We start from the raw sequence: 13,142 nt of genomic DNA on the forward strand, positions 1-13,142 counted from the left end.
TGGTTTCCGCTTGCACTGAAAAGATGGTGACAAAGTGATGTGTCTGTTGCTGGGTGATTCACAAAAGGAATCCAGGGTGCATTTCTACAAAAAGGGAGGGTGGAAACACAGCGACAAAGTAAAACAAATATTGGCTTCCCTCCCTGTCTCTCTCCCTCTCTCTCTCTTCTCATCGCCAGGGTGTAACATAGAAGTCGATGTGAGAGTTTGCTGCAAAAAATAGGTTTTGTATTTTCCACACCTATTTTTTGCAGCAAAGTCAATTTATGCTCCAGTGAGGCAACATCTTTAAGAGGAACACAGGTGACCAAAATGCACAGGTGAAGAGTAAAAATTCTCACTTAAGCTAAATATTTTTCCACTAATGGTAAATTGACTTTTCTACTTTAACTGAGCACGCAAATTCACACATACATTCACACGTAGGCTTTTTAAGCCTTTTTTAATTTTAAAGCACCTTTTGCCAGCTGTCAAACACAGATGGATTTGCCCAACATTTTGCAAAAGGACAAGGACTTGCATCAAACTATTCACCTTTTTATTATCAAACAATCTTCTCTACCTTCTGAGTTGCAGGCAGAAAGATGGATTATATTGAACTAGATAGGTGGTAATTTTATACATGTACATATATCTCTCAAACCCAGGAGGCTATGGAAGCATGGTCTAAATTGATTATTGTTACAGACCTTTCATGGTCCAACTGTCAGTCAAATAGGTGCTTTGCTATTGATGTGTGTAGATGGAGAGGAGTGATGCGTTTTCTGTAAATGGGGCATTAAATTGTTTCAACCCGTGTCATGGTTTATTACAACACTGGTGATACATGTCGAGAAAGGTAAGAGAGGTCCAGGTGATGAATATACAACGTGTCATTCTGTGTGCATGAGGTAAAAGGTCAATTAAGAAAGAAACATCTGTGTTGCATGTCTGATGCAATAAGGCACGCTAAACACAGTGTATCATTGTGTGCAAACATGAGAAAGATTTCTCAGCAAAGCACCAGTGAAAAGGAATGCTCTCCTTAAAGGTGTAGATACAAACCTACACCTTAAAGGTTATATATATAAATAAAATCGAATTCAATTGGAAACCTTTCACAAGTAAAGCCAACACGCTGTTTGATTTCTCATTTCCATACAGGACTGGGATGTCATCTATATGATTTCTGTTATTTGCTTTTGCAAATTTAGTGATTTTCCTTATTTGGAAATCCACATGCCCCATATTTAATATGTATTGTATACATATTTATCTTATATGTATAGGTTGTTAAATACTGGAAAAAGAACAAACAGCTTCACCCACTTCCAAGGTGTGTGGAGCAGAACAAGGGCATAAAGGGAGTGAAGCTTAAGGAACACTTGTGGCAGGAAGAAGATTTGATTTATTATCTGACCAGTGTGTTTCGGTCTGTGGCTTTCATAAGGGTCATGAAGAATGAAGGTACATATTTGAGGGAAAAAAATAATGGGAAAATTTTATATCAACCATATGCATCTGTTGCATCCCTGAATAACTTATAACTTGAGTTAAGAACAAGACTTCTACCAAGCCAGTATATTTAATGACAGAGACAGAAACAGCGCTGCCCCTATACAGGCAACTCTGTAGACAAAATATATTAAAATAAGATGACCGAAAACTAGCAAAGTCACCCAAATAAAGTTAGTTAGTCAAACTAAATGATAACATATAGAGTGACAATTTACCTCATGCATTTGTCCATTACACATTCAGTATTCACAAAGTCAGCACTCAGAGAAAAAAGAGAAAAGAACACTCAGTTGTCATTCAGTATATTTATCCACCAGTGGAGGATCAGTAAGGATGGACTATGTTATATGAGGCTAACTGGGAAGTGACCAATATCAGGAAACATAAAAGATCCACTGTCATAACTTTAAGGAGAAAAACATTAGAAAGTTACAGTGCATAAAATCTTACTGCTAGATATTGAAAGATTAAAGTGCATAATCATAGCTATAGTGCAATAGGAAAGAAAAACAACTCTGGCCACCTTTCATAGTGATGATAGCGTGATCATAGAAAAATGGCTACCCACTGTCGGTATGTGTCCACATCTATTTACTGTGGAGGAGGCTGTAAAACCTTATGAAAGGAGTCCGCTAGGAGTCACTGAGTCAGTGAAGATCAGAGCTACCAGTGGAGAGGTGCACTTTTGTCCAGTGGCAGCAATACTGAGGTAATTTGCTCAGGATATCCTGAACTTTCTGTTTTTGCTGCTTTTAGCTTTTAGCTACTGTTACTGTTAGCTGCTGCTAGCCAGTATCAGTGAACCTTTGATCGTAGTGGAGCTAACTTTGCTAGATGAACAATTAGTGAATAACTCTTATAGGATGTGAGAATATAAAAATTTATCAAACTCTATTTTCTGCTGCCTACATTGTACATTTTGCCTCCACACCTAAACGGGATAGTAAGTATAGTCAGGGGTTTATGTTAGATTCAGCATGTGGAGGATTCTCAAAACTTGTTAAAGTCTTGAACTTGAACTTGAACAAAAGAATGAAAACTCACAATAATTTCTGTTGTGAACTTCAGTAGATTATCTTTGTGTACGGGTTGTGATCAGCTGAGCTGTTTGATGCTGCTCTGAGGTTCACAGCTCTTTGTGGATTCACAGAACTAAACTTAACTATACCTAAGTTGTCTTAATGAATTTCAGTCCCCTACTCTGACACTATACTGTATATCAGGGCTGGGGAACTCCAGGCCTCAAAGGCCACTGTCCTGCAGGTTTTAGATGTGTCCTTTATCGAGCACAGCTGATTTAAATGGCTAAATTACCCCCTCAACATGTCTTGAAGTTCTCCACAGGCCTGGTAATGAACTAATCATTTGATTCAGGTGTGCTGACCCAGGTGATATATTAAACCTGCAGGACACTGGCCCTGGAGGCCTGGAGTTCCCCTAGCCCTCATGTATACTGTCTTTATAATAGACAGCATGAAGTTGGTATGAAGGTAGAATTCAGTTAGTGATTCTAAGCATCATCCACTTAAGTTCAGATTCATCTCTGCTATACCTAACATAACCCAACTCTGACTGTTGCACTGGTATAACCTTTAAATGTAACCTCACTTCTTTCTCTCCAGTCCTGTCTTTCTCATTTTTCTCCATCTCAGGGTGAAGTTAGAACTCGTTCTCTCGTTTCCCTGGGAAATACAGCATGTGTACCTTTAGCTAGCAGACACACTGTGTGACAAACTGCACACAAACAGTTTTTGCATTTGCTGATATTGGTTGACAGAAACTAAATTAACAAAAACTGAAATCATGTTTTACCACTTTAAAAAATGATTCCGTTCTGAGTTTATGACAATGCATCAATGTATTGGAAGACATAATTAAGACACTAATTGGTCGTATATTTATGAGCACATTTTCTTTCCTATTAAAAAACCTCAAAATAAAAATAACTAACTGCACCTTTAACTTGTAGATTGCTACATACTTTCAAAAAGTGGTAGCTCCTTTGTTGTTGTTTTTTTCTTTTCTTTCTTTTTTGTTCCTTTGCCTTCAAATGATATGACATATAACTGCAAACCTATATTTTAAACAATGTATTAATATATTTATATCTAAACACCATCAAAGATTTTGAGACAGGCCTGGCAACTGTGCTTGAGCTAAAGTTCAGAGTTGTACACAGCCACTGGGGCAGGGATTATCACAGATTCTAAATACAAGTGATTGCTGATAAAGTCAGCAATCACAGTCTTTGGACAGACTGTGGGTGGTTGATTCTCTGGCATGGTAACATGTTGCAGTGCAAATTTCAATTGCTTGTGTGGTACCGAGCCACATCTTTATACTAATGAGTGCTATTAAACATCTGCATATTTAACCGATTAAATATCTGCTCTCTTATTCATTCTGTCTTCTCTGGTTAACGTGTGCTTTAATATGCAGACAGGTGACATCCCAAACCCTGGGATCCCTACAGAGTTGGACTCTGGTGGCTCTGGGAATATTTTGCTGGCTTGGTTTATTTTCTTTTAGAGGGAATCGTAACTGCAAATCAATGCAAAGTTGTTCAGACTGATTAACTTTACCCTATAATGACACATCTCTGTCCTAACTATTCTGCCAGGATTACAATGTCCCCACCCATGTCTCCTCTCCTCCACTAGAGAACCAGAGACTTTTAGAATCAAAGGCAACTGGCATTGGAGCAGTTTACAATTAACAAAGGGGACAATACTGCAGAGAAAAAAGGCCTTGTGTCACGATCCTGGGTCTTATGACCCAGTGTTTTGAGTTTTAGTTCATTTTTGATGTTTTAGTTTATGTAAGCCCTTCAGGTTCCTAAGTTCATTTGTTATCATGCTTAAGTGTTTCTAGTTATTATTTCCCCCTCGTGCTTCCACCATGTTAAGTCTCCCCTGCTTTTCATGTATTTCATGTCTGTGGCTTATGTTGTCAAGTTCAGGTTGTCATGTCTATATCTCACTCTGTTTCCTGTTTTATTGTGAAGAGGTCTGGCGTTTCTGTGTTCATCGTGTTCAGTTTTACTCTCCCACTGTGACGTCATTATGTTCATGTGTGCCAGCTGTTTCCCCAGGTGTTGCCACTTCCCCTAATCACCTCCTGTGTATTTAAGTCCTCTGTTTTCAGTGTGTGATTGTCAGGTCGTCTGTTGTCCACGCCATGTTTCCTATGCCATGCTTCCAAGTTTCTTGTCTAGGTTTTTCTTATTGTTTGTTTAGATTTCCCAGTTTAGGTTTGTGTTAATTTTGCTTCAGTTTGCCTTGCCCTTTGTTTGTACCTTTTTTACCAGCTATATTAAACGGCTCGCTTTTTGTTAACATTCAAGTTTTGTTCCCTGTTCCTTGGAGTCTGCATTTTGGGTCCTTTTTCAATTCATACAGTCTGCCCTCGCCAGACTGTGACACCTTGTGTTGCAAAATCAAAGAAATGAATAAAAATAACAAAAAAGCAAACAGTGCTCCAATATTAAAGTTACTAAGTTACAAATGAAAAGAACCTAGCTTCCTACTACAATCAAAATACACATAGCTGTGTCCCTTTTCTTTGTGCATCTAATACTAAAAATGACTAAAGCTAAGCCTGGCCTAGTCTTCAGGGAATCAAGCAGTGCTACAGAGCATACAGGTGCTGAGAAACCATTGACTAGCTGACACAAAATAACACAAGGATAAAAGCAAATGTTACAAAATACACAGGACCATGAAAGACACTCACATTACCCTCACAGACACTCTGAGTGAAAGATTAGCTGCAATTTTAAATCAGGTGCAGAGATTATTGCTGAAGCCTGATTGAACTGGGGAACTGATCCAAACTGAGCCTTGGGGAAAGGCTCAGTGAGAAAGACGCAGGAGGAAGGCAGCATGTAGAGGGAGTGCTGGCACAAATTCTAGAAAAAGAAAGTGAAATATGTGTAGGAAGAAGAAGAAAAACACTTATTTTTCTTGTAGTTTCTCTTTCTTATTTGTTTTACAGCTTACCTTTTCACTGTGTCACCTCTGCTTCCCTTTTGTTATCTCCCTCAGTTGTTTGTCTCTTTTGTTTTTAAATGATAGTTACTTCCTGTTAGTGACTATCCATGTCTGTGTACATACACTATTTCAAAAATGTTACACATCAGAGCTCAATGGGAAAAAATCATCCTGGATGTCTAAACTGATATAGACTGGGTAATGTGTTAGAATCATAAGAATGACACACTGTTTGATGGAAATGAAAATGATCAGCCTACAAAGGGCCGAGGATGCATCATCCTGTGCAACCTCTCTAGAGTCCAGGTACCACCTCATGCTACCAACACTTACTCTAACCCTAACATTGTACTATTGTACTATGCATGACTGTGCAATGACAATAAAGACTTATCTTATCTTATCCAAATCCAAAACAAGTGAAAAAACAATCAGAGAAGATAAGGTGGTGGAAAAAGTGCCACTCACATCAACTTTTAAAACCCCTTCCTGTTTTGTGGGTTGTTTCATTGTTGCCCCTCTAGTGTACCTGTTTAAACCCCTTTGCTAGTTAACTGACAAAATTAATATCCCAGAAGTTAAAAGCATGTATATACTGTGACTTTTATCTTAATATTATTTTTTCCCTGTGTTGTTTCCCTGTTAAGTTCCTTATATATTTATAGCCCAACCATTCCCTTTGATGGCAGTCATTTCATTTGCTTTCCAGTATCCTTTGTTCCTGAGTTTTTTCTTCTTTCTTTGTAAATTCCTGCCTGCAAACTGAAGCACCTTTTCCTTTTTTGTTCTATAGATATCATTTTAACTCACTGTGGCTTGCATTACCCGATAGCCTGCTTGGCCGAGATCCAATCCATCAACTCCATCCTCTCACTCCATGGCATATGTGTAACCTGTGTTGTGTCACAGTCATGGCCATGTGGAGTCTATTAATTAGGATTTAAGGTGGTACACTGGCAGGGTTTGGGGAAATTCTCCTTTCTGACAAAAATTCAAAATTCCAATCAGTAAAACCTTCTGCCAGTATGATCACGAATCTGTAATACGTTTTGGTTGCATTCAGTCATTCATAGTATAGACTTTTGCACCAATCCTTCATTTTTCACTTTCTTTCTAGTTCTTTATCATTGCAGTTTTATAACAACAGCATAACATAATAATAAACAACACTTATAAACTACTTTTCAAAAAAGATAAAGAGGAAGTTTACATTTTGAATACATTGTGATTTGGTTAATAAAAGCAGAGATCTACAGATTAGATTAAAAAAAAAACCCTCTTTGCTTGCAAATCATATGAATTAAAAAAACATTCACCTTGAAAATACACACCACTTTCTGGATTGTATTTCAGAGAACTCGTATTTGTAGGTGTGTGGGGGGTTTTTTTGGTTTTTTTTGTTAGTGTTGCACCTCCAAAGAGTATGGATAGAAACCCTGACCTATAACGGCTTTAGGGGGTTGGGATTAATAGAGGTGGTCCTTTGCACAACATTTTTAAGGTGATTTTGGCATTATTAGTGTTGCACAGTCTGACTGCCAGTGGCACTGTTTACACACACCTGACTGTCATTGACTCTCACATTGATTCTCTTCTGTAAAGCCCACTATTGTCATTGTCATCCTCCTCCTCTGGATAGTTTTGTCTGGAATAAAAAGCTAATTTTTATTTTGCAATGTTCTACATCACTCAAGCAACAGAAATGTGCATTGTGGGAGGTACAAGCTTGCTGGACTCAGTAGTCAATAGTTTCAATTATGTTCAACTCAGCTAGCTTTTATTATGTGTATTTGTAATGGAGATGCTTAAGAAATGAAATCACAGGCTGTCATGCAGATGGTTTTAAATATGCACCAAGAGCAAAGCACCAGTTGTAGTCTATCACATACTTATTCACAGATAAAATTCTATTGCATACATCTTTGTGATTCCAACTTACACTGCCATTCAATAGAATAGTACTCTTATTGATGGTTTCAGCTGTGTTCCCCAAACTGGCTTTATGCGTTGCTGCAAAAGTAATTGAGGCAGGCAGAATATTATCAAGGAGTCTGGACTGATATGTAAACCTAATGGCTTTCAGAGAATCTGCATCTGCTGCCACCTGAACCCTCAGCACACACATGGTAAGAAAATGCTTGTGGTAGTCCCTCCACTCTTTGTCATCTTCTGTCTTGTGCAGGTTAACTAACTAATTCAGTGAAATTCACAGATTTGATTGGATGGGAACATAATGCACGATGATTACACAAACTGTCATGTAGCTTGAGATAATCACTGAATGGCAGCAATCAACCAAGAGGTAAAAATTTGATTGGTTTATGGCCTAACAGCCAAAAATACTTGAGAAGAAACGGAGGCTAAATGAGTTCAAGTCATACAAGTGTTAAAATGCAAAACTTGCTGTCATAAATGAAATATGCACTGAAGTGTTGCTAGGTAACAGAGGAGTGGGCTGTTTGCTTGATTGGTCACATCAGTCAGGACCATTCCGAGGGCAAGGGTCTTATGCAAGGGTCACTAAAGATGCAAAGTGGGGATAAAACTGTGGCCATGACTTTTAATCACACACACACACACACACACACACACACACACACACACACACACACACACACATTGAAATGTAATAGAAATACTTTTCTAGTTCTCTGTCATTACATCACTGGGATCAACTATTGATGTGCATACTTTCAGTGCTGTAGCACGTGACCTGGATCTAGGTGTTACTTCGAAATAAAACTGCAGACAGACAATGCTCAGGAAAACGTTTATTGAAGCAGTAAGGGGTTTTGATGAGGTTGGCTGATGTGGCTCTTCTAACTGCTGCTTGGCTCTGTGACGTAAAGTGTCATACTGTATAAGGCTGCAGCCAGAAACATCCAGATTGGCTACAAAAAAGCTGACATCACAGAGAAACAGAGAGTAATACAGTGAGGGACAAAGAGCAAGTTGATGTTTGGATTGAAGGCAAAATCTTTTCTGTGCAGAGTAGCGAGCCTAGCAGTCACTGTGCAGGATTTCTGATGTGAAGGAGAGAACTGAAACAGAGGCTGGAGGGTGAGGTTACAGCCAGACTTTGTAGCTGCTTTTCTATTCCAGCTCCTGTGGGCTGCTGTTAAAGCCTCATTAGGTTTTATAGAATCCCTGTTATGGCACATCAGATGAGGTTCTTGGGGGTTAATTTAAATTTGGTTTGCTCCATCAGATATTTTATAGTGTTTTGCAAAAGCTGTAGGCTGCCATGATTGTCTGACCAGTAGCATTATGTACAATTTAAACAGTCCTAACAGTCATTCAAGCACATCAACATTTGATACAGTAAAATTTCGTTTGAAGACATTATTCAGAGAAGGTAGTGTTTATGCACTTACTGTGTATACTGCATGTATATTTAATTTAACATGATGATAGCTTTAGGTATTTTGTAGAAGCAGAGTGTGAAAAATTGAACATATCATATGATAGAACAGCTTGCAGGACTGCTTTTAGCAGCAATAACTTGCAATACTTAAACTCCTCCACTTGGGACAGTAACTCATCCTTGACCTGGACTGATCACTTCACCCTTTTCGGGCTGAGTAGCATGGAGGTGCTGATTCTCATTCCTGCTGCTTCACACTTGGCTGCAAACTGCTCTAGTGTGAGCTGGATGCCACCACCTGTTGAAGCCAACAGCATCACATCATCCGTAAAAAAGCAGAGACGAGATTCTGAGACCGTTCAAGTGAAAGCCAGAGCCACATTCCCTTTGTTCTGTCGGTATCTATCAGCTGCCTCTGAAGCCCCCCCACCTCCGGTATTAACTATCTGGTTCAGGGGTTACCACCATGACAGATACCAACCACCTTGCGGCCACAACTAAGTGCGGCAGCTTCAGCAATGGAGGTGCTGAACATGGTCCATTCAAACTCAATATCCCCAGTCTCCTTTTTGCTGTCGAAGCTCTACCGTATATGGGTGTTCTGCTAGGCATTCCAGTGCACCCTCACTGTACATTTAGCCATGCCAGGTCTGCATCCTCCCTTGCCACCCGATCCACCTCACCACCAGGTGGTTATCAGTTGAAATACCTGTAAGTAGTGTTTTCTGTATGATTTCAGTCTCATTGTTGTGGACAAATTTTAGTGCACACTTCTTTACAGTGTTACTTTAGTTTATTGTGGTTTGTGGACATTAGTTTATGCACAACTCTCTCAGGGGTTCTTCACAGCATCTCAGTCAGGTTGAGGTCTGTACTTTGAGCAGGACATTACAACAGCTTATTTATTTATTTATTCATTTATTTTAGTCATTCTGTTGTAGACTTGTCACTGTGCTTAGGAAAACTCTAATCACACTAATCAGGATCACACTAATTTTGGCCAAGCTCTAACTATAAGGCATTCTGCAAACCGTTCAGAATCGGAACACCTTGCAGAATCTCAGAAGCTGCAAAACAAATCGAAATCATCACCCCTCCACCCTCTTCTTTACTTTTGGTATGTCAAGCATGACTCATAGCCTTTCTCGGACTGATAGAGATCAACTGCCAAATGTTTTCTTTTTATAGAGATGGTCATACTTGCTGATGATCAGTTAATCAAGTGCATTTGTTTAGGAACACCTGGTTACTACTTACCCTCTTAATTCCTTCTTTTTACTCTTTCGTGAGCCCATTGGGTTTACCGCTGAGATGTTTGCTCGAGGTTAGTTAAGCGTAATTGGCTATTTAATGATCCGATCACACACCTCATACACTCACTTACTCCTCCAGGGAGGCCTGAGTTTTCTTAGAGTTTGCTTCATTAAACATGGTAAAAGGCTTACATGCATGTTAAGGTCATGTTGAGTTAAAACATTTTTGTTGTTGTTTTGATGTTATGCACACGTTGCTGCCTGCTGAATATATTCATGTATTGGTCAAATAACAATCTCAATCGCTACCTTAGGGTTCAGCTGTGTGGCTGTTGTTCTTCACTTCATCGTAGTTACTCCAGCTAAGAATATGCTTAGATCTACTGTCTAGAATAATGAGATTGCTTTTCAAGCAGTGTGCTGGACATGGAGCTAAACAGTAGCATGATCGTGTCCCAGGAGACTGCACTGCACTACTCCTCGACTCTACTTATTAACTCTCAGTTCTACCTCTTCAGTTACCTCTACTACAGTAATAGCACAGGAAATCATTTAATGAATACTATGTGACTATAACTAACAGTAAGTCCTGGCACAATCAGCGAAGACTAATTTCTACTTCTTCTATATGCAAATGCTGTCTTTCAGTAACGTCCAGGTCCTAAGATATGACCAAACACACAAACCAAAGAAATATTATTATTATATTTGTACTCATTTTACTCTCAAAGATGGAGACAAATGTAAGAAAGATGACATTAGAGAAAGATTAGAGAATATCAGTGAATGACAAACTTTAAACTTAAAATTTACATGTGATGTTATAATTCTTGTTAGATTTTTTTTTAATCAGACAGAGAATTTGTGCCCCATGTGTTGCTGAAGTTAAATAGTTATTTGATGTTGTGGAATTTCTTAAAAAACAACTATTTAAAAAACAATTTACTGGTGTGCAAAGGTTGCTGAGGAGTACGTGAACAGAGCGAAGTAAGTGCAAGTTAACATTAAGTCCAGCTTAAACTGCAGTATTGTTGTACAGTTTACTGATGCTAGATTTCTATAGAGCAAAGTTATGCATTCATGATTAGTACAATGGAAAGAAATTATTACACCCACTTCTTGAATCTCAGTTCAACACCTAAATACTCCCAGCCTCCAGGTAATGTTGCAAACGTCTGTGAACAAGTCACAGCTTGTCAGTAACATACACTAAGTTGGCCCAATGCATCACCACATCACCACAAAATGATCAGTGCTCTTTACTCCTCTTTTCAAGATATTTTATCCACAGATATAATGATACATCAATAAAATCAGTCATCTACCCACAGCCTTAAACATGCTCAAACATGGTGTGCTTTTTTTTAAATGGACAAACTGTATTAAGAACAAATGTCCAGAAAAAGAAAATCACATTAGGTCATTCCTCCCCATCACACCCTTTCAGTTCCCCAGGAAAGCTCTGTGAGGAGGTTAGGCTATTTGTACTGAGGTTTCACAGTTTGTGGAAACATATGTCAGAGCTACTTCCTGACCAGAAGACATGGGAAAACCACTCTCTTCTTAACTTTAAAGAACCCTTAACATACTGTCAGCAAATCTACTTCTAACCCATTCAACTCCAAAGATATAGAAAAAAGCCTAGCGACCTTCCAGGAGAATTTTTTCCAGAGCATATGTTTTGGGTAAAGGTATGTTCAGCCAGTACATGTAAACCTCCAGCACAAGTTTAAGCTCCTTTCCCACCACAGGTGACATTCTGTCTCTAAAGCAGGTTTGGCAAAGCCTGGAAAGGCCTTCACCAGTGATAGTAGCATTTATGAATATAACCAATACAGAAGAAACCTGGTTATAATCAAATTGTGTGCACTGCTAATTATCATGTATTCACCAAAGAAATGTTTCTTGAACTTTGACCAAATTATTTTAGGTTTTAACTTCTATTTAAAATAAATAGTGGATATCAACTTGTGTTAGAATAGAAACAACAAAAAGGGAAATATGGAATTAGAGGGAGCAGAGGTGATAAAACCACCAAGGCACCCAAGTTAAAGGCACGGATTATAACATTCAGTGCATGTTCTTAGCTCTAATAAATGGTAAATGTAATTCATTATATTTTAAAGAAATGTAGATTTGATGTTAATACAAACATTGTATAAAGATGCAAAAAACAAAACTAAAAAACAATCAGTCTATTAATTACCTGTAACACGTTATCTCTCACATTAGATGAGATATTTTATCTTATCTTGTTAAAACGTACCTGAACAAATGACTCTGCAATGCACAGAGAAGATGGGGTTTTTTTGGTTGATAAACTGCAAAGAATTAATAGGAATAAGATTTGCAGAATCTGAGAAAAATCTGCTGTTTCATGTTGCTTTGAAGTATAAAGTGCTATTGATAAGGCTTTCAATATACTTCCTGACTGTGTGTGAGTGTGTGTCGTTATATAATACACAAATGTTTGTGAGGGATTATACAGTATATGTGAACGCAATGATAGGAAATGAAGGAGAGCAGGTGTCAGCAATCTCTCCATGCTCCCCCTCTTATCCCCTATTCACCCAGGCCGTTTCTATGGCAACGAATGAATGGATTGCCACATAGATGATTGGTGCCAATCCACCAGTCATTGGCCTCATAATGGACACCCACTCAGGAAAATAATACTAAATTAACACAGAGCGATGCCTATGAAATACATCAGGGAGGAATTGAAACTCTTGTTTTAGGTTTCAACCTTTTATAAACTTAAATTTGTTAATCCCCCAAAATTTTATAACTCAAGACACATTTTAGACAGTAGTTAATAGTTTACAATCTGTTGTTTTTAATGTGAAGATACACTGTTCTGAAAGTAAAAATCTTAATTATTGACAGCAATGCTATAGCCACTTTTTTTATTTTTATTTTTTATTTTTTTACCATATATAGGCTTACATTGGATGCAAATGAAAGAGTCTGCTTCTGAATATCTTTAAGCACCAGAGATAGGTGAACAGCTGTGTCATATATATATATATATATATGTGT

This window comes from Haplochromis burtoni, unplaced genomic scaffold, assembly GCF_018398535.1.
Source record: "Haplochromis burtoni strain Fernald_Lab_line unplaced genomic scaffold, NCSU_Asbu1 Contig_156, whole genome shotgun sequence".
Taxonomy (NCBI): domain Eukaryota; kingdom Metazoa; phylum Chordata; class Actinopteri; order Cichliformes; family Cichlidae; genus Haplochromis; species Haplochromis burtoni.